This window comes from Schistocerca americana, chromosome 9 (assembly GCF_021461395.2).
Source record: "Schistocerca americana isolate TAMUIC-IGC-003095 chromosome 9, iqSchAmer2.1, whole genome shotgun sequence".
NCBI lineage: Eukaryota > Metazoa > Arthropoda > Insecta > Orthoptera > Acrididae > Schistocerca > Schistocerca americana.
In genome coordinates this window covers 137284928-137310053 of record NC_060127.1, presented here as the reverse complement: position 1 = coordinate 137310053, position 25126 = coordinate 137284928, and the positions used below count along the sequence as shown (strand labels likewise).

At 47.7% G+C, this 25126-nt stretch overlaps 1 protein-coding gene across 1 annotated transcript in view; it reads left to right on the top strand.

Annotated features, from left to right (window-relative positions):
• Positions 1-25126, top strand: part of LOC124550919 (fasciculation and elongation protein zeta-2) — a 451515-nt gene that overhangs the window by 174687 nt on the left and 251702 nt on the right. The window lies entirely within an intron of this gene.

Sequence of the window (25126 nt, the reverse complement as noted above, 5' to 3'; positions counted from 1 at the left end):
CCTTTCTTTGCTCTTTACGGTCTTGTGTTGAGCGGCGAGGAACCCAGCGTGTACACGCCTTTGTGTAGCCCTTCGACGGGTGCCGACACTACCTACAGAGACGTCCAGTTGTGGTCAGTCGGTCACCTCAAATGAGAGTGTCCGCACGTTCCAACGTTTCTGGACTCACACTTGTATGCGGCCGGCCGGCACGCGGGAGATAGGACGGGTTTGCGATGATGTCAGACGCCTCGCCCGTCGACTGACAGTGCTTTTGTCCACTGCCAGGTCTCCGTACATATTCTGCAAGCACGTATCTGTGATGTTCTAGCTTTCCACCAAAAGAAATTCAGTGACAGCTCTCTGCGAGGAAAGCATTTTCGAAGCCATTTTGAAGGCTACGTATGGCGCCGCCACCTAGCGGAACTTCATGAAACTACAGGGCATGAAGTTGGAATACACCACGATGTCTCATAACAAATTTTGCATCTTTTCAACTGAAACTGGCCAAGAGCAAAAATATGTTGCATTACGTATTGGACGTCCCCTTGTGCAGTTCTACGATATTGCAAACGTGAACAGCGTCCACAGGCCGTTGTCGGCCCATCGCTACCGACCGACAGCTTTGTCTCCGTGCGCCAGTGGCCTCACTGGATACGGTGCCGAATCAGCAGGCCGCTCTCACGGGCGTTGTCGGTTTTCGTGACCTGCGGCCGCCACCGCTCTGTCGAGTAACTCCTCAGTTGGCATCACGAGTCTGAGTGCACCCTGTTCCAGTCGTCCCATAACGCCACGTAGCGCTCTGTATGAAAATCACTGACTGTGCTGTGCGCAGTCTGTGGCTGGTTTGCATTGTTGGAATATTTGCTATTGTAGTGGTGGGCAGTTGGATGTGAACAGCGCATAGCGTTGGGCAGTTGGAGGTGAGCCGCCAGCAGTGGTGGATGTGGGGAGTGAGATGGCGGCGTTTTGAGAGCGGATGATCTGGACCTGTGTCCATCAGAGATGGACACACGTCCAGATCATCCGCTCTCAAAACTCCGCCATCTCACTCCCCACATCCACCACTGCTGGATAATGACTTTTGATCATTATTAAGGTAAATACATTGTTTGTTCTCTATCAAAATCTTTCATTTGCTAACTATGCCTATCAGTAGTTAGTGCCTTCAGTAGTTAGAATCTTTTATTTAGCTGGCAGTATTGGCGCTCGCTGTATTGCAGTAGTTCGTGTAACGAAGATTTTTGTGACGTAACTGATTAATGAAACGTATAGGTTATTGTTAGTTAGGGCCATTCTTTTGTAGGCATTATTGAAAGTCAGATTGCGTTGCGCTAGAAATATTGTGTGTCAGTTCAGAGTTGATCAGGATAAGTAAAGAGAGAAATGTCTGAGTACGTTCAGTTTTGCTCAGCAGTTTGAAAATCAAATAACGTAGAGGTTTGTCAGCACAGTAATTTATTAATTTTTCAAAGGGGATATTTCAACTCGAACCCTAACCATTGTCTTTGCGGGCAAGTCATCTACGACTGGGCTGTCCAAGCACGGCGGGGGCAAAGGGGTGGGGAGGCGGTAGTCTTTACAAACTAGATGACCATGTAAGAGCCCTCCGCCGTTCTACCTGCCAGATAAGTTGGCGAGTCCGGACACACACACACACACACACACACACACACACACACACACACACACACACACAATAGACTTTTCCTCGACGTTTTCTTGCCGTAGATTTGAATGGGCACAGTTTATCCAGGACATCGTCTTCAACTACAAGCACTTTAGCGGCGAAGACGGTGAAAGTTGCGCTATTGTCGTTCCCACGCGCTCCTTGCAAGTGATACGCTATCAGCCTTGCTGTATATCACCCCAGCTATTGAGGTGAGCGCGTTAAAAGCGGCCGTTACCGCTTTCCTCGGAAGAAGCGAAGTCGCCTGAACGTGAGAGTTACCATTTGCTCCGCAGTTAGCTGCTCGCTTAGCAGGTGGCGTTATCACTGCCGGGGCCGACTTCGTGATAAGGCGAACCGGCAGGAGCTACGCGCCACCGTGCTCTCACTGTGGGGGGGCAGCACGGCGTCTAACGCGCGTGGAAACAGACCAGTTGTACCAGCCGCAGACTTGCAACAGTAAAATAGCACCTCATTGAACATACACCTACGAGAGTGGAAGCTGTCATGAAGGCTAAGGTTGGGCCAACACCATTATGAATTCCAGCATTGCCGATGGAGGGTGCCGCGAGCTTGTAAGCCATTTTCAGCCAGGTGTATGAAGAAGGAAGCGGGGGCAGGTTGAGAAGCAAGACGGAGACAAACTGTGACGGAGTGTGCGGGGGAGGAAGCGGGGGCAGGATGAGAAGCAAGAGGGAGACAAACTGTGACGGAGAGTGCGGGGGAGGAGGCGGAGAGCAGCGGGCTGCTACCTGCGGCGTGTTGGCCCTGCCCTGCCCTGCCCCGGCGTGACGCCTCCAGCGCGCCGTCTATTTCGGCGGCCGGCGTGTTTGCTTAGTTAGCCGCGGCGGCGTCAACCGGCTGCTCCTCGCCTCAGAGCCGCCGCCGGCGCGCTATTAATGTCGCTCGCCCGCTGGGCGTGGCACGGCCCCCAAGTTCAAGTTCGGCGCAGGGCGCATGCGCGTCTGGGCCAGAGGGCCGACCTTCCCTAGGCCGCGGGCTGTTCGCCCTCCGACGTTCCTCTCAGCCGGTGGAACAGCCAGACAGCGTCACGTCTCACGTCTACTGCACAAGCCTCGACACCTGTGCAGTCGCTCAGTGGTTCAGCACTCCCTGGAGAGCCACCTATACAGGGTGTTACAAAAAGGTACGGCCAAACTTTCAGGAAACATTCCTCACACACAAATAAGGAAAAGATGTACTGTACTTCCTCGATTCACCGCCAGTTGGCCCAATTGAAGGAAGGTAATGTTGACTTCGGTGCTTGTGTTGACATGCGACTCATTGCTCTACAGCACTAGCATCGAGCACATCAGTACGTAGCATCAACAGGTTAGTGTTCATCACGAACGTGCTTTTGCAGTCAGTGCAATGTTTACAAATGGGGAGTTGGCAGATGCCCATTTGATGTATGGATTAGCACGGGGCAAGAGCCGTGGCGAGGTACGTTTGTATCGAGACAGATTTCCAGAACGAAGGTGTCCCGACAGGAGGAAGTTCGAAGCAATTGATCGGCGTCGTAGGGAGCACGGAACATTCCAGCCTATGACTCGCGACTGGGCAAGACCTAGAACGACGAGGACACCTGCAATGGACGAGGCAATTCTTCGTGCAGTTGACGATAACCCTAATGTCAGCGTCAGAGAAGTTGCTGCTGTACAAGCAACGTTGACCACGTCACTGTATGGAGAGTGCTACGGGAGAACCAGTTGTTTCCGTACCATGTACAGCGTGTGCAGGCACTATCAGCAGCTGATTGGCCTCCACGGGTACACTTCTGTGAAAGGTTCATCCAACAATTTGTCAATCCTCATTTAAGTGCAAATGTTCTCTTTACGGATGAGGCTTCATTCCGACGTGATCAAATTGTAAATTTTCACAATCAGCATGTGTGGGCTGACGAGAATCCGCACGCCATTGTGCAATCACGTCATCAACACAGATTTTCTGTGAACGTTTGGGCAGGAATTGTTGGTGATGTCTTGATTGGGCCCCATGTTCTTCCACCTACACTCAATGGAGCACATTATCATGATTTCACACGGGATACTCTACCTGTGCTGCTAGATCATGTGCCTTTACAAGTACGACGCAACATGTGGTTCATGCACGATGGAGCTCCTGCACATTTCAGTCGGAGTGTTCGTACGCTTCTCAACAACAGATTCGGTGACCAATGGATTGGTAAAGACGGGCCAATTCCATGGCCTCCACGCTCTCCTGACCTCAACACTCTTGACTTTCATTTATGGGGGCATTTGAAAGCACTTGTCTACGCAACCCCGGTACCAAATGTAGAGACTCTTCGTATTCGTATTGTGGACGGCTGTGATACAATACACTATTCTCCAGGGCTGCATCAGCCCATCAGGGATTCCATGCGACGGAGGGTGGATGCATGTATCCTCGCTAACGGAGGACATTTTGAACATTTCCTGTAACAAAGTGTTTGAAGTCACGCTGGAATGTTCTGTTGCTGTGTGTTTCCATTCCACGATTAATGTGATTTGAAGAGAAGTAATAAAATGAGCTCTAACATGGAAAGTAAGCGTTTCCGGACACATGTCCACATGACATATTTTCTTTCTTTGTGTGTGAGGAATGTTTCCTGAAAGTTTGGCCGTACCTTTTTGTAACACCCTGTATACACCATTTATCTTTACATCCAAAGCCCTCAGTACCACTGTAACGTAGCGTTTCGTGTCAAAGCTCGTGTGCTCATCATGTGGCTATCGTGTATGCTGGAACTAGTATCTGGGGGTGGGGGGGCTGGTGTGTTTTCTCGATCCTGGAGGCGATGCGCCGGACTTTCCTTAATCCTCATAAAAAAGAGTCGAGGTCGGAGCCTGTATGGCTACTGTAGAGGTTTGTTATCGGCCACAGTGGCCGGAGTTTGGTGACGCCCATAGAGAAAAAAGTCCTGACAGGAAACCTACAGCTCCGGCTATAGATGTGATCCCAGTCGCTGGTTGTGATAGACTGACCGTACATGTGGGGACTGGAGTGTGGAGGTCTACATCAGACACACCTATTCTCACCTGGTGTCTTCTAAAGATGACACATGTCAGTGTCCCATTCTCTGCAGAAGACAGTGCCCTGCCCGGATGTCGCTTTGTTTGTCGAGTGGCCCTACTAAGTTAACGTTGTAGTAGTAGTGTTATAGGCACTCTGCTGCTTCTTATATCTTTATAAACAATTTAGGACACAATCTGAGTAGACGTCTTAGGTTGTTTGCATGACGTTGTTGTTTATCGTCTAGTAAACTCATCAGAAGGCCAAAACCAATGACAAAACGATTTAGAAAAGATATCTGTATCGTGCGAAAATTGGCGTTTGACCCTAAATAATGAAAAATGGTCGGTGTAAAAAAGAGCGTTTTGGGGATCACCGTAAATGGGGACATGGAACCTGATCGCAAAAATCTCAGCGGGGGAAGTGTAGCCATCGGACGTATACGGCTTTCGACGTAGGAAGAACTTTGTGAGAAGATTTTCAGATCTAGCTGTGCTGCATGATTATGATATCAATCTCCACTTGAGAAACAACACAATCAAGCTGCAACATATAGCGTATACATAATATGCCTGGTACAAATCAGGATGTTTAGAGGATCACGCACCACAATTTTTAATGCTACTGAATTTTATATTGTGTTGTCCGTCCTGTCTATTATGTGAAGATATTTCGTTCATTTCATGTGCACGCTGCTAAGAAAACGTTATGTTTTAAGCATTTCTTTACAGATAATCTTTACTGTAATGAATTTATATCATGATAGTGAGTTACTTATTGTTTTGAATGTCCATCTGAAAGATTAAACTGAAAAACACAAGAAACATCACTGTTAAATGTAAAATGACAATTTAAGACAAAATAAAAGTAAGTAAAGAAATAATTAGGATACTAATGAACGTCTAGATATTTTATCTAGGTATGAGGAAATACTTAAATGGCTCTGAGACTATGGGACTGAACATCTGTGGTCATCAGTCCCCTAGAACTTTGAACTACTTAAACCTAACTGAGCTAATGACATCACACACATCCATGCCCGAGGCAAGATTCGAACCTGCGACCGTAGGAGTCGCTCGGCTCCTGACTGTAGCGCCTAGAATCGCTCGGCCACTCCGGCCGGCTGGAGTTTGGTGGTCAGGGAGTACGGTAAACTCATCCTGGTGCTCTTGGAACTACGCACGTACCGTGCGAGCGGTGTGACACACTGCACTGTCCTGCTGCCAGATGCGATCGTGCCGAGGAAAAACAAACAGCTTGGATGCAGGAATTGACATGTTCCCCTACTATAGACTCATACTTCTTCAATAACTTAATTGCCGTCTATATAATTTGTATATTTGCAACTGCGGAAAAAAGAGGCCGAAAAACAAAGTAGACAACATGTAGTTGCATACTTGTATTGATACGTCGTGCCTTCTACAGTGAAGCGCCAAACAAACTGGTACACCCGCCTAATTTCGTGTAGGGCCCCCGCGAACACGACGTGGCATGGACTCGACTGATGTCTGAAGTAGAGCTGGGGGGAATTGACATCATGAATCTTGCAGGACTGTCCATAAATCTGTAAAAGTACGAGGGGGTGGAGATTTCTTCTGAAGAGCACGTTGCAAGGCATCGCAAATACGCTCAATAATGTTCATGTCTGGTGAGTTTGCTGGCCAGGGGAAATACTTCAACTCAGAATAGTGCTTCTGCAACCAGTGTGTAGCGATTCTCAACGTCCTGCTGCATTTGCCGAAGTACGTAGAAATGCACAATGGACGCGAATCGATGCAGGTGATCAGACAGGGCCGGCCGGAGTGGCCGAGCGGTTCTAGGCGCTTCAGTCTGGAACCGCGCGGCCGCTACGGTCACAAGTTCGAATCCTGCCTCGGGCATGGATGTGTGTGATGTCCTTAGGTTAGTTAGGTTTAGGTAGTTGTAAGTTCTAGGGGACTGATGACCCCAGAAGCTAAGTCCCATAGTGCTCAGAGCCATTTGATCAGACAGGATGCCGGCCGAAGTGGCCGTGCGGTTAAAGGCGCTGCAGTCTGGAACCGCAAGACCGCTATGGTCGCAGGTTCGAATCCTGCCTCGGGCATGGATGTTTGTGATGTCCTTAGGTTAGTTAGGTTTAACTAGTTCTAAGTTCTAGGGGACTAATGACCTCAGCAGTTCAGTCCCATAGTGCTCAGAGCCATTTGAACCAATCAGACAGGATGCTTACGTGCATGTGACCTGTCAGAGTCGTATCTAGATGTATGAGGGGTCCCATATCACTCCAACTGCACACGCCCCACACAATTACAGAGCTGACATGCAGGGTTCTTGGATTCATGAAGTTGTCTCCATATTCATACAGATCCATCAGCTCGATACAATTTGACACGAGACCCGTCCATCGGGCAACCTATTTCCGGTCAAAAAATGGCTCTGAGCACTATGGGAGTTAACTGCCGTGTTCAGAACTTAGAACTACTTAAACCTATCTAACCTAAGGACATCACACACATCCATGCCCGTGGCAGGATTCGAACCTGCGACCGTAGCAGTCGCGCGGTTCCAAAGTGTAGCGCGTAGAACCGCTCGGCCACTCTGGCCGGCTGTTTCCGGTCATCCACAGTCCAATGTCGGTGCTGACTGGCCCAGGCGAGCGTAGGGCTTTGTGTCGCTCAGTCTCCAAGGGTACACCAGTGGGCCTTCGGCTCCGAAAGCCTATATCGATGACGTTTCGTTGAATGGTTCGCACGGTAACATTTGTTGATGGCCCAGCACTGAATTCTGCAGAAATTTGCGGAAGGGTTACACTACTGCCACGTTGAACGATTCTCTGCAGTCGTTGTTCGTCCCGTTCTTGCGCGATCTTTTTCCAACAGCAGCGATGTCCGAGATTTGATATTTTACTGCATTCCTGATATTCACGGTACACTCGTGGTATTATCGTAGAGGAAAATCGCCACTTCATCGCTACCTCAATGTTGCTTCGCATCGCCCGTGGGGCGATTATAACAGCACGTTCAAACTCGCTTAAATTGTGACAACCTGCCATTGTAGCAGCAGTATTTGATCTAACAAGTGCGCCAGACATTTGTCTTATATAGCCGTTGCCGATCGCAGCACCGTATTCTGCCTGTTTACGTATCTCTCTGTTTGAATACTCTTGCCTATACCAGTTGGTTCGGCCGTTCAGTGTAGAATGACGTGATCAGACAGGGTATCACGAAAGTGTTTTGCAGAGAATAGCTCTCCCTCCTCCGGCCTCGACCCTTCCGACGATTGTTGCAGGGTGTGTGCTTTCAGATGTTTCACGCCGATGGGGCATAAAGCGTTATTCATCTGAGAAGGCCACCTGCGGCCGATTAGTCGACGTTCAGTTGCGGCACTGGTGTGCCAGCTAGCATGGCTGCACGAACCAGGTGCCTGCTGCCAAGTCCCATACGCTGCAACGTTCGTGGAAGAGGCTGTGCTGGTAGCCCACTGGATCATCTGGGCAGTCGGTTGCTCAAGAATTTCGTGTCCGCTCGTTCACATTTCCGCACCCGTCGCTGACCCTTAATATCTATGGCTGGTGGTGCAGCACAGTTACCACGGTGCCTATTTTGGATGGCGCCATTTTGCCACCCACGGTATAATTTAACGACGCCGGCAGGCGAACAATTTACCAGCTTAGTCGTCTCGGGAATGTTTCCACCCCTGGCGCGAAAGCTACTGTGCGTGGGCCGTGCAGGGTCCAGTATGGCGCCGCCCTCACGCTGCGTTCTCAGCGCGCCGACCTGGTCGTGCACGGTTGTAACGCGAGACGCTGCTGCAGTTGCGGACGCTTTGCCAAATTCCGCAGCGCCGGCCGGCGGACTAGCGAAGCGAAAAATAGACGCGGCCTTCTCAGTCCCACTCAGCGAGAAACCCGGAACTGGATAGCGCCGCCCACGCAGCGAACGCCAGTACCACCCACACCGACGTACACACTCACACTTGGCTGTTCTCGCGGCTGTATACCTCCACACAGAGCTGCGACAACTTTTGGCAAACTCCCTACACTTGTTTGGAAAAACAACAAACTCTCTTTGACCAAAATTCTTGTATATCAAACTTCCGTCCTCAGCATCCTTTTGTATGCATTGGAAACATGGACTACCTATGCCAAACAAGAACGTCGCCTTAATGCTTTCCACATGCGGTGCCTGAGATCCATCCTCGGATTGCCGGCCGGAGTGGCCGAGCGATTCTAGACGCTTCAGTCTGGAACCGCGCGACCGCTACGGTCGCAGGTTCAAATCCTGCATGGGGCATGGATGTATGTGATGTCGTTAGGTTAGTTAGGTTTAAGTAGTTCTAAGTTCTAGGGGACTGATGACCTCAGATGTTAAGTCCCATAGTGCTCAGAGCCATTTGAACCATCCTCGGAGTAACGTGGAAGGACCGAGTGACCAACGAAGCAGTGCTATCTAAAACTAACTGCAACAGTATTTCTTGACGACTCCGCTGGCTGGGACACGTCCACCGTATGGATCCTGACGGATTACCACTTGAGGTGATGCTTGGAGAGATCTCTATAGCCAATAGACCTGTAGGGCATCCTGTATTGAGGTTCAAGGACTCCTGTAAACGAGATATGGAGAGCTTTGGAATCGACACAAACAGATGGGAGGCACGGGCTAGCATAAGACCAGAGTGGCGTGATGATATATCATCTGGAATGTCGAAGCACGATGAAGGCTTGTTAGATTCGGGCAGAAAAAGGTTCGCAATGCTACCACTGCTGCTGCCTCAGCAGCTTGACAAGTCATATGAAGAAATGCAACCCATAAAAACACAGACACTGCAAAAATCATTTATCAAGATGTCATGGCCAATACAGGGTGTTACAAAAAGGTACGGCCAAGTATGTACTGTACTTCCTCGATTCACCGCCAGTTGGCCGAATTGAAGGAAGGTAATGTTGACTTCGGTGCTTGTGTTGACATGCGACTCATTGCTCTACAGTACTAGCATCAAGCACATCAGTACGTAGCATCAACAGGTTAGTGTTCATCACGAACGTGATTCTTCTGTAAGTGCAATGTTTACAAATGCGGAGTTGGCAGATGCCCATTTGATGTATGGATTAGCACGGGGCAACAGCCGTGGCGCGGTACGTTTGTATCGAGACAGATTTCTAGAACGAAGGTGTCCCGACAGGAAGACGTTCGAAGCAATTGATCGGCGTCTTAGGGAGCACGGAACATTCCAGCCTATGACTCGCGACTGGGGAAGACCTAGAACGACGAGGACACCTGCAATGGACGAGGCAATTCTTCGTGCAGTTGACGATAACCCTAATGTCAACGTCAGAGAAGTTGCTGCTGTACAAGGTAACGTTGACCACGTCACTGTATGGAGAGTGCCACGGGAGAACCAGTTGTTTCCGTACCATGTACAGCGTGTGCAGGCACTATCAGCAGCTGATTGGCCTCCACGGGTACACTTCTGCGAATGGTTCATCCAACAATTTGTCAATCCTCATTCCAGTGCATATGTTCTCTTTACGGATGAGGCTTCATTCCGACGTGATCAAATTGTAAATTTTCACAATCAACATGTGTGGGCTGACGAGAATCCGCACGCAATTGTGCAATCACGTCATCAACACAGACTTTCTGTGAACGTTTGGGCAGGCATTGTTGGTGATGTCTCGATTGGGCCCCATGTTCTTCCACCTACGCTCAATGGAGCACATTATCATGATTTCATACGGGATACTCTACCTGTGCTGCTAGAACATGTGCCTTTACAAGTACGACACAACATGTGGTTCATGCACGATGGAGCTCCTGCACATTTCAGTGGAAGTGTTCGTACGCTTCTCAACAACAGATTCGGTGACCGATGGATTGGTAGAGGCGGACCAATTCCATGGCCTCCACGCTCTCCTGACCTCAACCCTCTTGACTTTCATTTATGGGGGCATTTGAAAGCACTTGTCTACGCAACCCCAGTACCAAATGTAGAGACTCTTCGTGCTCGTATTGTGGACGGCTGTGATACAATACGCCATTCTCCAGGGCTGCATCAGCGAATCAGGGATTCCATGCGACGGAGGGTGGATGCATGTATCCTTGCTAACGGAGGACATTTTGAACATTTCCTGTAACAAAGTGTTTGAAGTCACGCTGGTACGTTCTGTTGCTGTGTGTTTCCATTCGATGATTAATGTGATTTGAAGAGAAGTAATAAAATGAGCTCTAACAGGGAAAGTAAGCGTTTCCTGACACATGTCCACATAACATATTTTCTTTCTTTGTGTGTGAGGAATGTTTCCTGAAAGTTTGGCCGTACCTTTTTGTAATAACACACACATACATACATATATATATATATATATATATATATATATATATATATATATATATATATATATATATACCTCCACACCGGCAGCCAAACCTCTGCAGCTGCCCAACTGTGGCTTGCGGCGGAACGCGGGGTCTAAAACAGTCGGCAGACGGACGTAAACGATGTGCGTGCCGAGATCAAGGTGCTGCTGAACGCTCAGCAACGATGCGACTTGTGCACACGGTACGTGGGGCTCAACGTGATGTACGCGATCGCAACGCGCTCTATCGGCGGTTGTCGTCTGTATCCGGCTCGTAAATCACACTGCTTGTTTACGAAAAGGACGGACGTAAAATTCCTTCATTAGCTCCACTAAAACGGACTTTCCTCTCTTGTCCATATGCTAGTCATGTTGTCCCGTCTGGAGCATGTATAAATAATAACCTCAATATCCGTGAAAATCTTGTAAGACAAAAAGGAAAATAGGATATCTAGTCAATAAGGACATCGGCTTATAAAAGTTCAATTACAAATAGTGCAATACAAATTTACAATAGTTATCGGCATACGATAAAAATTATTTCATCCTTCTCACTTTTTAGTAAAACCCTGAGGTTATTCATTCTTACTTTATCACTGTTCCTACTCAGTAACAGAATCTCTACATGTTAGTTACAAAAGTTAAAAAAAGAGGCAAAATATCTTACTGCAAGTAGTGGAAGGAGCCCTGTAGATTAAACCAATAAAACAGCGCCCTTATAAGTTTCCTTTAATTTACGTCTGTGGTCACAATCTTTTTTGTTTAACCGATTACCGGTTTCGGTCTTTAATGACCATCATCAGATCTGTTTCATAAAAACAAAGTCCTAATGTACTGCAGCCATAGTGGCATCGTCAAATGTTAAATGCGGATTCAGCACCAGGATCGTCAAAAGACCGAAACCGGTAATGTGTCAAACAAAAGAGATTGTGACCATAGACGTAAATTAAAGGAAACTTATTACATATACGGGTCACTGTGTTTTTTCGCGACGATGTCGCAGCTTGTGAAAGCGCCCTTATATTTACATAACATCGAATATTATAGTATATACTGGTATTAAACTGATAAGAAAGTATCAGAACCTATTAAAAGAGCGAAGCTTAGAAGAAAAAAAAAATTTGGGTGAAGTGGGATGCGTACCACCAACACGTCAAAATTTCCGTATGCAACTGCGACGCTGCTCATTGCGCTACCGCCACGGTGAGTGTTGTATGACCATTTATAGAATCTTACAGTCTTCTGAAAGTTTTGGTTGTAGCTACATTACTAATTGAAATTTAATTTTAACAAATTGTACCAAGAACAATGCGAAGGTGGGATCTGGCCGCGTGGCAGCTGCCTTACCCCTTTCCAACAGGTACGGGGTGCTTCCTAGTGGTGATGACATCGTTTCCGAGCCACCACAGGATGCCTCGCCTGTTGGGCCAGTGGCCGATTCTCCGGCAAGGTCCCGACAGTCACAGAGGGCGGGCCTATTAGTTATAGGGAGCTCCAACGTTAGGCGGGTTATGGAGCCCCTTAGGAAAATAGCGGGTAGGTCGGGGAAGAATGCCAGTGTGCACTCGGTGTGCTTGCCGGGGGGTCTCGTCCGTAATGTGGAGGAGGCCCTTCCGGCAGCTATTGAACGCACTGGGTGTGACCGGCTGCAGATAGTAGCACATGTCGGAACGAATGACGCCCGCCGCTTGGGTTCTGAGGCCATCCTTGGTTCCTTCCGGCGGCTGGCTGATTTGGTGAAGACAACCAGCATCGCACGCGGAGTGCAAGCTGAGCTTAATATCTGCAGCATAGTGCCCAGAGTCGATCGCGGTCCTCTGGTTTGGAGCCGTGTGGAGGGTCTAAACCAGAGGCTCAGACGACTCTGCGACTATAATGGTTGCAAATTCATCGAACTCCGTTATTGGGTGGAGAACTGTAGGGCCCCCCTAGACAGGTCAGGCGTGCACTACACACCGGAAGCAGCTACTAGGGTAGCAGAGTACGTGTGGCGTGCACACGGGGGTTTTTTAGGTTAGAGGGACCCCCCCTTGGGCGAAACGATAAAATACCTGACGGCTTACCAGAGAGGACATTATCATCGTTGATAAAGAACGTCCGTCCTCAGAGACCAAAAACAGGAAAAGTTAACGTAATATTGGTAAACTGCAGGAGTATCCAGGGCAAGGTTCCTGAATTAGTATCTCTTATTGAAGGAAATAGTGCGCATATAGTATTAGGAACGGAAAGTTGGTTAAAACCGGAAGTGAACAGTAACGAAATCCTAGACACAGAATGGAATATATACCGCAAGGATAGGATAAACGCCAATGGTGGAGGAGTATTTATAGCAGTAAAGAATTCAATAATATCCAGTGAAGTTATTAGCGAATGCGAATGTGAAATAATCTGGGTTAAGTTAAGTATCAAAGGTGGGTCAGATATGATAGTCGGATGCTTCTATAGACCACCTGCATCAGCAACCGTAGTAGTTGAGCGCCTCAGAGAGAACCTGCAGAACGTCGTGAAGAAGTTTCGTGATCATACTATTGTAATAGGGGGAGACTTCAATCTACCAGGTATAGAATGGGATAGTCACACAATCAGAACTGGAGCCAGGGACAGAGACTCTTGTGCATTATCCTGACTGCCTTGTCCGAGAATTACTTCGAGCAGATAGTTAGAGAACCAACTCGTGAAGCTAACGTTTTAGACCTCATAGCAACAAATAGACCGGAACTTTTCGACTCCGTGAATGTAGAAGAGGGTATCAGTGATCATAAGTCAGTGGTTGCATCAATGACTACAAGCGTAATAAGAAATTCCAAGAAAGGAAGGAAAATATATTTGCTTAACAAGAGTGATAGGGCACAAATCGCAGAATATCTGAGTGACCACCATCAAACGTTCATTTCTGAGGAAGAGGATGTGGAACAAAAATGGAAAAAATTCAGAAACATCGTCCAGTACGCCTTAGATAAGTTCGTACCGACTAAGGTCCAAAGCGAGGGGAAAGATCCACCGTGGTATAACAATCATGTACGAAAGGTACTACGGAAACAAAGAAAGCTTCATCATAGGTTTAAGAGTAGTCGAATCATAGCTGATAAGGAAAAGCTGAACGAAGCGAAAAAGAGCGTAAAGAGAGCAATGAGAGAAGCATTCAACGAATTCGAACATAAAACATTGGCAAACAATCTAAACAAGAACCCTAAAAAGTTTTGGTCATATGTAAAATCGGTAAGCGGATCTAAATCCCCTATTCAGTCACTCGTTGACCACGATGGCACCGAAACAGAGGACGACCGAAGAAAGGCAGAAATACTGAATTCAGTGTTCCGAAACTGTTTCACTGCGGAAAATCGTAACACGGTCCCTGACTTCAGCCGTCGCACGGACGCCAAAATGGAAAATATTGAAATAAACGATATCGGAATTGAAAAACAACTGCTATCACTTAGTAGCGGAAAAGCATCCGGACCAGACGAGATACCCTTAAGATTCTACAGTGATTATGCTAAAGAACTTGCCCCCTTTCTATCAGCAATTTATCGTAGATCGCTGGAAGAACGTAAAGTACCTAGCGACTGGAAGAAAGCGCAGGTCGTTCCCATTTTCAAGAAGGGTCATAAATCAGATGCGAATAATTATAGGCCTATTTCGCTTACGTCAATCTGTTGTAGAATAATGGAACATGTTTTGTGTTCTCGTATTATGACGTTCTTAGATAATACAAATCTCCTTCATCATAACCAACATGGATTCCGCAAACAGAGATCATGTGAAACTCAGCTCGCCCTATTTGCCCAAGAAATTCACAGTGCCGTAGACACTGGCGAGCAGATTGATGCCGTATTCCTGGACTTCAGGAAGGCATTTGATACGGTTCCGCACTTACGTTTAGTGAAAAAAATACGAGCTTACGGAATATCGGACCAGGTTTGTGATTGGCTTCAGGATTTCCTAGAAGAAAGAACACAACATGTCATTCTTAACGGTTCAAAATCTGCAGATGTAGAGGTAATTTCGGGAGTACCGCAGGGAAGCGTGATAGGACCTTTATTGTTTACAATATACATAAATGACTTAGTTGACAACATCGGTAGCTCCGTGAGGCTATTTGCAGATGACACGGTTGTCTACAAGAAAGTAGCAACATCAGAAGACTCGTACGTACTCCAGGAGGACCTGCAGAGGATTAATGCATGGTGCGACAGCTGGCAGCTTTCCCTAAACGTAGATAAATGTAATATAATGCGCATACATAGGGGCAGAAATCCATTCCAGTACGATTATGCCATAGGTGGTAAATCATTGGAAGCGGTAACGACCGTAAAATACTTAGGAGTTACTATCCGGAGCGATCTGAAGTGGAATGATCACATAAAACAAATAGTGGGAAAAGCAGGCGCCAGGTTGAGATTCATAGGAAGAATTCTAAGAAAATGTGACTCATCGACGAAAGAAGTAGCTTACAAAACGCTTGTTCGTCCGATTCTTGAGTATTGCTCATCAGTATGGGACCCTTACCAGGTTGGATTAATAGAAGAGATAGACATGATCCAGCGAAAAGCAGCGCGATTCGTCATGGGGACATTTAGTCAGCGCGAGAGCGTTACGGAGATGCTGAACAAGCTCCAGTGGCGGACACTTCAAGAAAGGCGTTACGCAATACGGAGAGGTTTATTATCGAAATTACGAGAGAGCACATTCCGGGAAGAGATGGGCAACATATTACTACCGCCCACATATATCTCGCGTAATGATCACAACGAAAAGATCCGAGAAATTAGAGCAAATACGGAGACTTACAAGCAGTCGTTCTTCCCACGCACAATTCGTGAATGGAACAGGGAAGGGGGGATCAGATAGTGGTACAATAAGTACCCTCCGCCACACACCGTAAGGTGGCTCGTGGAGTATAGATGTAGATGTAGATGTAGATGTTCAACATGCTATTGATTTCCATGGGCCTATTCTGATAATACACTACTGGCCATTAAAATTGCTACACCACGAAGATGACGTGCTACAGACGCGAAATTTAACCGACGGAAAGAAGATGCTGAGTTATGCAAATGATTAGCTTTTCAGAGCATTCACACAAGGTTGGCGCCGGTGACGACACCTACAACGTGCTGACATGAGGAAAGCAGTAGCTGACCGGCGTTGTCTGGTGAAACTTTGTTGTGACGCCTCCTGTAAGGAGGAGAAATGCGTACCATCACGTTTCCGACTTTGATAAAGGTCGGATTGTAGCCTATCGCGATTGCGGTTTATCGTATCGCGACGTTGCTGCTCGCGTTGCTCGAGATCCAATGACTGTTAGCAGGATATGGAATCGATGAGTTCAGGAGGGTGATACGGAACGCCGTGCTGGATCCCAGCGGCCTCGTATCAGTAGCAGTCGAAATGTCAGGCATCTTATCCCCATGGCTGTAACGGATCGTGCAGCCACGTCTCGATCCCTGAGTCAAAAGATGGGGACGTTTGCAAGACAACAACCATCTGCACGAACAGTTCGACGACGTTTGCAGCAGCATGGACTATCAGTTCGGAGACCATGGCTGCGGTTACCCTTGACGCTGCGTCACAGACAGGAGTGTCTGCGATGGTGGGTGCCGAACGACGAACCTGGGTGCACGAATGGCAAAACGTCATTTTTTCGGATGAATCCAGGCTCTGTTTACAGCATCACGATGGTCGCATCCGTGTTTGTGGACATCGCGGTGAACGCACATTGGAAGCGTGTATTCGTCATCGCCATGCTGGCGTATCACCTGTCGTGATGGTATGGGGTGCCATTGGTTACACGTCTCGGTCACCTCTTGTTCGCATTGACGGCACTTTGAACAGTGGACGTTACATTTCAGATGTGTTACGACCCGTGGCTCTATCCCTCATTCGATCCCTTCGAAACTCTACATTTCAGCAGGATAATGCACGACCGCAATTTGCAGGTCCTGTACGGGCCTTTCTGGATACAGAAAACGTTCGACTGCTGCCCTGGCCAGCACATTCTCCGGATCTCTCACCAATTGGAAACGTCAACGGTGGTCGAGCAACTGGCTCGTTACAATACGCCAGTCACTACTCTTGATGAACTGTGGTATCGTGTTGAAGCTGCATGGGCAGCTGTACCTGTACACGCCATCCAAGCTCTGTTTGATTCACTGCCCAGGCGTATCAAGTGGTGGTTGTTCTGGGTACTGATTTCTCAGGATGTATGCACCCAAATTGCGTGAAAATGTAATCACATGTCAGTTCTAGTATAACATATTTGTCCAAATAATACCCGTTTATCATCTGCACTTCTTCTTGGTGTAGCAATTTTAATGGCCAGTAGTGTACACAAGTTACAGTAACTGTTTTACGACGAATATGGCGTTTCTTGTCGTTTTATTACAACGAATCATACAATCAACGGAGTGTTTTGAAGAGTTCCCAAGTTTGTTAGTGTTCAGAAACGTCGTATATGCATATAGACTTCAACTGGAAGCCAATATGGCGCCTCACAACCCTGCTCGGAAGGGAGATGGCGTGCGTGTGACGTTGTGCCATCTCGCTGGTGAACGTTTAACCGCACGTTCAGAATATCTGACATGCTAGATATTGGTCTGCACGTTCGGAAAGACGTGCCAACGTGCTACTCCACGCTATGGTGTCAGAAACTCGGCACGCTCAACGCTCGGATGCACGGCCCGTGTGCAGACAGCTGAACTGCAGAGCCCATCTAGAGGAATGCTTCATGCCCCAACGCGTCTCACCCACCGGACCGTAAAGACCTAATTCCACTTATCACAGCACGTTCAGAAGCTCCTACACAGTCGTCTTTCCTGCTCTGCACACAAGAATGGAAAGGCAGCAGTCCCTAATGGTATAAGCAGAAGTACCGTTACCATACCCTTTACACAGGTTCCCAAAGTATAGATGTAGATCTATTGCGTTCGTACATACGTTCGTGGAGTTTTTGTTTCGTATGTTGGTATTCCGGCTGCTATGGATCTACTTACCGATTGTCATTTTTATTTGTGTTTCACTGTTGCTATCTGAACTTACAGGGTGTTTCAAAAATGACCGGTATATGTGAAACGGCAATAAAAACTAAACGAGCAGCGATAGAAATACACCGTTTGTTGCAATATGCTTGGGACAACAGTACATTTTCAGGCAGACAAACTTTCGAAATTACAGTAGTTACAATTTTCAACAACAGATGGCGCTGCGGTCTGGGAAACTCTATAGTACGATATTTTCCACATATCCACCATGCGTAGCAATAATATGGCGTAGTCTCTGAATGAAATTACCCGAAACCTTTGACAACGTGTCTGGCGGAATGGCTTCACATGCAGATGAGATGTACTGCTTCAGCTGTTCAATTGTTTCTGGATTCTGGCGGTACACCTGGTCTTTCAAGTGTCCCCACAGAAAGAAGTCACGGGGGTTCATGTCTGGCGAATAGGGAGGCCAATCCACGCCGCCTCCTGTATGTTTCGGACAGCCCAAAGCAATCACACGATCATCGAAATATTCATTCAGGAAATTAAAGACGTCGGCCGTGCGATGTGGCCGGGCACCATCTTGCATAAACCACGAGGTGTTCGCAGTGTCGTCTAAGGCAGTTTGTACCGCCACAAATTCACGAAGAATGTCCAGATAGCGTGATGCAGTAATCGTTTCGGATCTGAAAAATGGGCCAATGATTCCTTTGGAAGAAATGGCGGCCCAGACCAGTACTTTTTGAGGATGCAGGGACGATGGGACTGCAACATGGGGCTTTTCGGTTCCCCACATGCGCCAGTTCTGTTTATTGAAGAAGCCGTCCAGGTAAAAATAAGCTTCGTCAGTAAACCAAATGCTGCCCACATGCGTATCGCCGTCATCAATCCAGTGCACTATATCGTTAGCGAATGTCTCTCGTGCAGCAATGGTAGCGGCGCTGAGGGGTTGCCGCGTTTGAATTTTGTATGGATAGAGGTGTAAACTCTGGCGCATGAGACGATACGTGGACGTTGGCGTCATTTGGACCGCAGCTGCAACACGGCGAACGGAAACCCGAGGCCGCTGTCGGATCACCTGCTGCACTAGCTGCGCGTTGCCCTCTGTGGTTGCCGTACACGGTCGCCCTACCTTTCCAGCACATTCATCCGTCACGTTCCCAGTCCGTTGAAATTTTTCAAACAGATCCTTTATTGTATCGCTTTTTGGTCCTTTGGTTACATTAAACCTCCGTTGAAAACTTCGTCTTGTTGCAACAACACTGTGTTCTAGGCGGTGGAATTCCAACACCAGAAAAATCCTCTGTTCTAAGGAATAAACCATGTTGTCTACAGCACACTTGCACGTTGTGAACAGCACACGCTTACAGCAGAAAGACGACGTACAGAATGGCGCACCCACAGACTGCGTTGTCTTCTATATCTTTCACATCATTTGCAGCGCCATCTGTTGTTGAAAATTGTAACTACTGTAATTTCGAAAGTTTGTCCGCCTGAAAATGTACTGTTGTCCCAAGCATATTGCAACAAACGGTGTATTTCTATCGCTGCTCGTTTAGTTTTTATTGCCGTTTCAAATATACCGGTCATTTTTTAAACACCCTGTAAATATTGCCATTATGTCTTCTGGAGACAGCGAGTAGAACTGTGGACGCTAGAACATGGGAGTGCCAATTGCAGGTATCGGCGTATTCTTGTGTTTGAGTTCAGTAGAGGTGTGACACCAGCGGAGGCAGCCAAGAACGTTTGCGCCCTGTATGGGGATAATGCCATTGGACAGAGCACGACAAGAAAATGGTTTTCTCGTCTTAATGAGGATCGTTTTGACGTCAGTGATTCTCCACGTCAGGAAGACTTTCAGGGCTTGATTACTACCGCGTAAACGCATTAATCTTCAACGATCCACGTCAGTGTATTCGAGAACTGGCGAAGGTGATGAAAACTGATCATTCCACTATCGTTTGGGATTTGCATGCAGTTGGGAAGGTTCAAAAGTGGGGTGTGTGGGTACCGCATGCTCTGAGCCCAAATCACACAAATCAGCTGGTGGCCATACGTGCATCTCTGCTTGCTCGTCATCGATTCGCTGACAAGAAGAGAAGCGAATGGCTGAACCCAAACAGAGCAGCAACTCTCCATCCTGTGCGCATCCACGAAAAGTAATGTTACGCAGATGGTAGGACAGCGACGGTATGGTGTACCAGTAACTGCTTCCCCGAGGTGTAACCACCACTGCTGGTATTTATTGCGAACGACTGGGACGCCTTGCAGACACAATCCAAGAACAGCGACCAGGAAGACTGACGAAGTGATGCTACTCCAAGGTGACTCCCACCCACATTCTGCTAGACTGACAATAAAAACTGTACAGGAGTTGGATTGGCAAGTCATTTCGCACCCACCGTCTTCACCCGATCTTGCACCCTCAGATTCTGACCTTTTTCGCTCTCTATCGAACGACCTTCAAGAAACTTCACTTCTCTATGAAAATACACCCAGAACATGGCTCGGTGAGTTCTTCGCCTCAAACCCACGTGAGTTATCCCAGGGCTGGCAGACTGTTGTAAACAGCGAAGGAAAATATTGATAACCAAGATCTCTGTTATATGTATCTGTTCTGTTTATCAAACTTACGGAAAAACGCTACGAACTTATGCGCCAACGCAATAGTTGTTAATCGCCTACCAATAAATGTTAATAACGCAATTTCTTAAGAACAAGCAGTTCCGTTACGGGCTTTGAACAGACAGCTTCATCAACAGCCTCCTATTCGCCTTTAAAGACACATATAGGGTGAAGCGTTGCTGATTTTGGTTGTGCCGAAAGAGTGACGATACCCTACAGGCAAAAAAAAAAAAAAAAAAAAAAAAAGGAAAACGACTATATCTGTATACATACGGTTCTCTGCTTCATCGTAACTGGACCTATGAATAGACTAGAATAAGGTAGCCAACTTTCTAAGGTGAGAAGTGAGTTGGTTTTGTGTACCTTATGTCGAACACCCCCGCCTCACTTGGTGGCATTGCTGACTGCTTTTGAAGAACTTCATACTTCGCAGAATGATAATGAACCTCAAAAGTAGTCAACAGTGCCATAAAATGCCGTAATTCTACATTTCCGAAAAACATTCTACTCGGCACAAAAAAACGCTGCTATTCAGGGTAGCGAACGAAATTTTTAACTGACTGGAGATTCTTGGTACGGAGGATGCAGTGTGTTATCTTGGATGACAGTCATCGACAGATGTAGAAGTAACTTGAGGGAAGCGTGTTGGGACCATTGAAATACCTGGCTGTTGCACTTGGTACGGATATGGAATGGAACGATCACAGAGGCTGAGTGGTGCGTAAAACAGGCGCCACAGTTGTGTAACTGGCAGGACTACAAACCAGTTTGAGAACATTGCTCAACTGTGTGGGACACATACTAAACACAACTGCCGGCCGGAGTGGCCGTGCGGTTGTAGGCGCTACAGTCTGGAACCGAGCGACCGCTACGGTCGCAGGTTCGAATCCTGCCTCGGGCATGGATGTGTGTGATGTCCTTAGGTTAGTTAGGTTTAATTAGTTCTAAGTTCTAGGCGACTGATGACCTCAGAAGTTAAGTTGCATAGTGCTCAGAGCCATTTGAACCATTTTTGAACCAAACACAACTGATAGGCGGTACTGAACACATGCCAAAGAAACCGACACAAACGGTCACACAGAAACGTTGGAGAAATCCAAGTGCCAGACTCTTGAAGATAGAGGCCTTCTCGCGGAAGCTACTTACAGAAGTTCAAGAATCAGTATTAATTGCTGAACGTAGAAACACACTTCAGCCTGTGCGTATCGCTCCTGTGGTGAAATGAAGATAAGATTAAACTAATTACAGCAATCTTACAACCGTTTACGCAGAGTATGGGGAACGTTACCGGCCATCATCTCTAGTGTCAACAGGGAACTACGGACGGGGTAACACAGGGTGCATCAAAAGGAATCATCCCATTTTTAAAAAATCATAATTATTTTGTTATTTGAGAGATGTGCGTGAACAACGTACTGTTGGAAACAGCAAACTCTGGAGCTTTACATGGTTCCCGCTAGGTGGCAGGAGTGTGCGCCCACTTCTCGTAAAAATGGTGTCGGGACAACAGAAAGCTGTTTTGTGTTCTACGTTTTACGCATTGCAGGTCAGTAGTAACTATTCAGTGTGACTTTCGACCTCCTCTTACAGTACAGACCATTAGACGATGACATGAGCAGTTACGAGAAACAGGTTGTTTGCGTAAAGGCAAATCGCCGTGCTGCCCCCGAGTGTCTGACACATACATTGAACGCATCCGCCATAGTTCCACAAGGAGTCCGCAGAAATCCGTTCGCCGTGCACCTCGACAGCTCAACATGCCCCCGATGTCTGTCGTGTGTTGCGTCGGTGTTTATACGTGAAACCGTACGAGATTCAGATACTGCAGTCGCTTCTTGAAGGTGACAAACATCGACGTGTAGAGTTCTGTAATTTCATTCTTGGCAAGATGGAGGAGGACAGTTTTCTTCCACGTTTAGTGTTTAGAGACGAGGCAACATTGCATTTAAAAGGAAAAGTGAACCGTCACAATGTGAGAAATGGGGTACGGAACAACTGTATGAAGTTGCAGAACATGAGAGGGACTCTCCAAAATTAGTGTGTTTTGTGGAGTTTCACGGGAAAAGGTGTGTGGTCCATATTTTTTGCCGAGAACACTGTTACAGGAAGTACATATCTCGTTATGCTTCAGAACTTTCTTTTCCCACAAACTGATTCCAACGGTTTCATTTACCAACAGGATGGGGTACCGCCACACTAGCATCTGGAAGTGCGTGAATTTATCAAAGGGAACAATGGATGGGTCGCACTGGACCAAATGATTCAGCGTTACATTACAGGCCTCCAACGTCAGCGGACCAGAATGTATGTAACTATTTCCTATGAGCGTTTATAAAAGACTCTTCTTACGTGCCTCCGTTACCATCAACAATGAATTAACTGATACATTGCATAACAGCAGCTGTGGAAGCTCTAACTCAAGACAACTCCTTGCAATGTGGGAACAATTTGAATACCGCATTGACATACGCCGTCCATCTCAAGGGGGCCACATTGAACACCTATGAAAATGTATGAAAGAAAGGCTTTCTGAGTTTAGCGTACAACAGAAAACAAAATTCATTGTATATCTTTATTAGTCTGAGAAATATAGAAGTGCCAAATCGGATGATTCTTCTTGATACACCTTGTATTACGGCGGTATGGGGGTGTTTTTCGTGGTCAAGGTGTAGTCGCCTTATTGCGCTTCAGAATACGCTAAATACGGAACGTCAGAAACACATTGTGTACTGCGTGTAGTGCAGGAACAGTTCCAAGACGATGACACTTTCTATTAGCATGACAATACACCTGGGCCGCGCGGACTGGCCGCGCGGTTTGAGGCGCCTTGCCACGGTTCGCGCGGCTTCCCCCGTCGGAGGTTTTAGTCCTCCCTCGGGCGTGGGTGTTTTAGTTAGATTAAGTAGTGTGTAAGCCGGTCAGAGAACAGCATCTGTTAAGCACAACGGTTTGTGGACAATGACGTGACAGATGTGGACGGGCCTGCCTAGAGTCCCGGCTTAAACGCAATGGAACGCCCCTGGGCTCCGTTAGAACGTCTGTTTCGCTCCAGACCTCAGCGCCCAACATGACTACTTTGTCTGATCTCGGCTCTGGAGAAAGAATGGGACAATATTCCTCCAGATATCCTCATTGAAAGTGTCAGTAGCAGGGTTCAGGGCGTTATAAAGCCGAAGAGTGAACTCGTCCCACATTAATGTCCACTAATAGGCTAAAAAATGTTTCAAATGGCTCTGAGCAATATGGGACTTAACATCTGACGTCATCAGTTCCCTAGAACTTAGAACTACTTAAACCTAACTAATCTAAGGACATCACACACATCCATGCCCGAGGCAGGATTCGAACCTGCGACCGTAGCAGTCGCGCGGTTCCAGACTGAAGCGCCTAGAATCGCTCGGCCACAACGACCGGCCACTAATAGACGTCCAGATACTTTTGACCAGATATATCTACAACTTCATACACACTCCGCCAGCTACCGTACGACGCGTGGCGGAGGATACCCTGTACAATTGCCACTCATTTCCTTTCCTGTTCCGTGAGGAAATAGAGCGAGGGAGAAAAGACTATCTGTATGCCTCCGTAGGAGCCCTTTTTTCTCTTGCCTTATATTCTCGGACCTTACGCGAAATGTACATTGACTGCGGAGGAATCGTTCTGCAGTCAGCTTCAAATGCCAGTTCTCTAAATATGGCGCCTCACAAGTCTGTACTGAAGGGACACGGCGTGCGTGTGACGTAGGTGGCGTTGTACCATCTCATTGGTCAACGCTCAGACGTACGCTAAGAACACCTGACATGCCAGATATTGCTGTGGACGTTCGGAAAGACTCCCGAACGAGCTATTCCTCGCTATGACGTCAGAAAGTCGGCACGCTCAACACTCAACGTTCGGATGGACGGTCTGTGTGCCGAAGGCTTTATCGTAGACGATGGTGGAAATGTGCGTTTTAATACAGCTAACGTGGTAATTTTACTCGCCCCCGTTGAGTAAACAGTGTGGTTTACGAACTAGAAACATCCCTCAACTGGCGCTGGAGTGCGTTGCGATCGCGTATACCACGTCGGGGCCCACGTACCGTATGCACGAGTCGCATCGTTCCTGAGCGTTCAGCAGCACGTTGAACTTGGCACGCTCAACGTTAACGTTCGACAGCACGGTCCGTGTGCCGACGGCTTAACAGGATGCAGCAGGAGCAGAGGCGGCGACCGCCGTCAGCTTCCAGGGCAGGTCGGCGGGAACCGGTCCCGGTTCCCCCTTGCTGTGCCCTGGGGCCTCTGCCTCTGCCTCTGCCTCTGCCTGCTCGGCACACCTGTGTGCAGGGAGGCGGCGACCCGGCCTGCAGCGCGGGTCAGCGGCCACCACCGTCGCCTCAGTCCAGGAAGCACACAGCGTGGCTGACCAACACCGAAGGCCTCAGCGCTTGTTCGTGACGCCACGTCAGCTAGGCACGGTGAACGCCAGGTCTGTTGCAGGCATACTCACAATGGTGGTGTCTCCCTCTCTGACACAGGAAAATGTGAA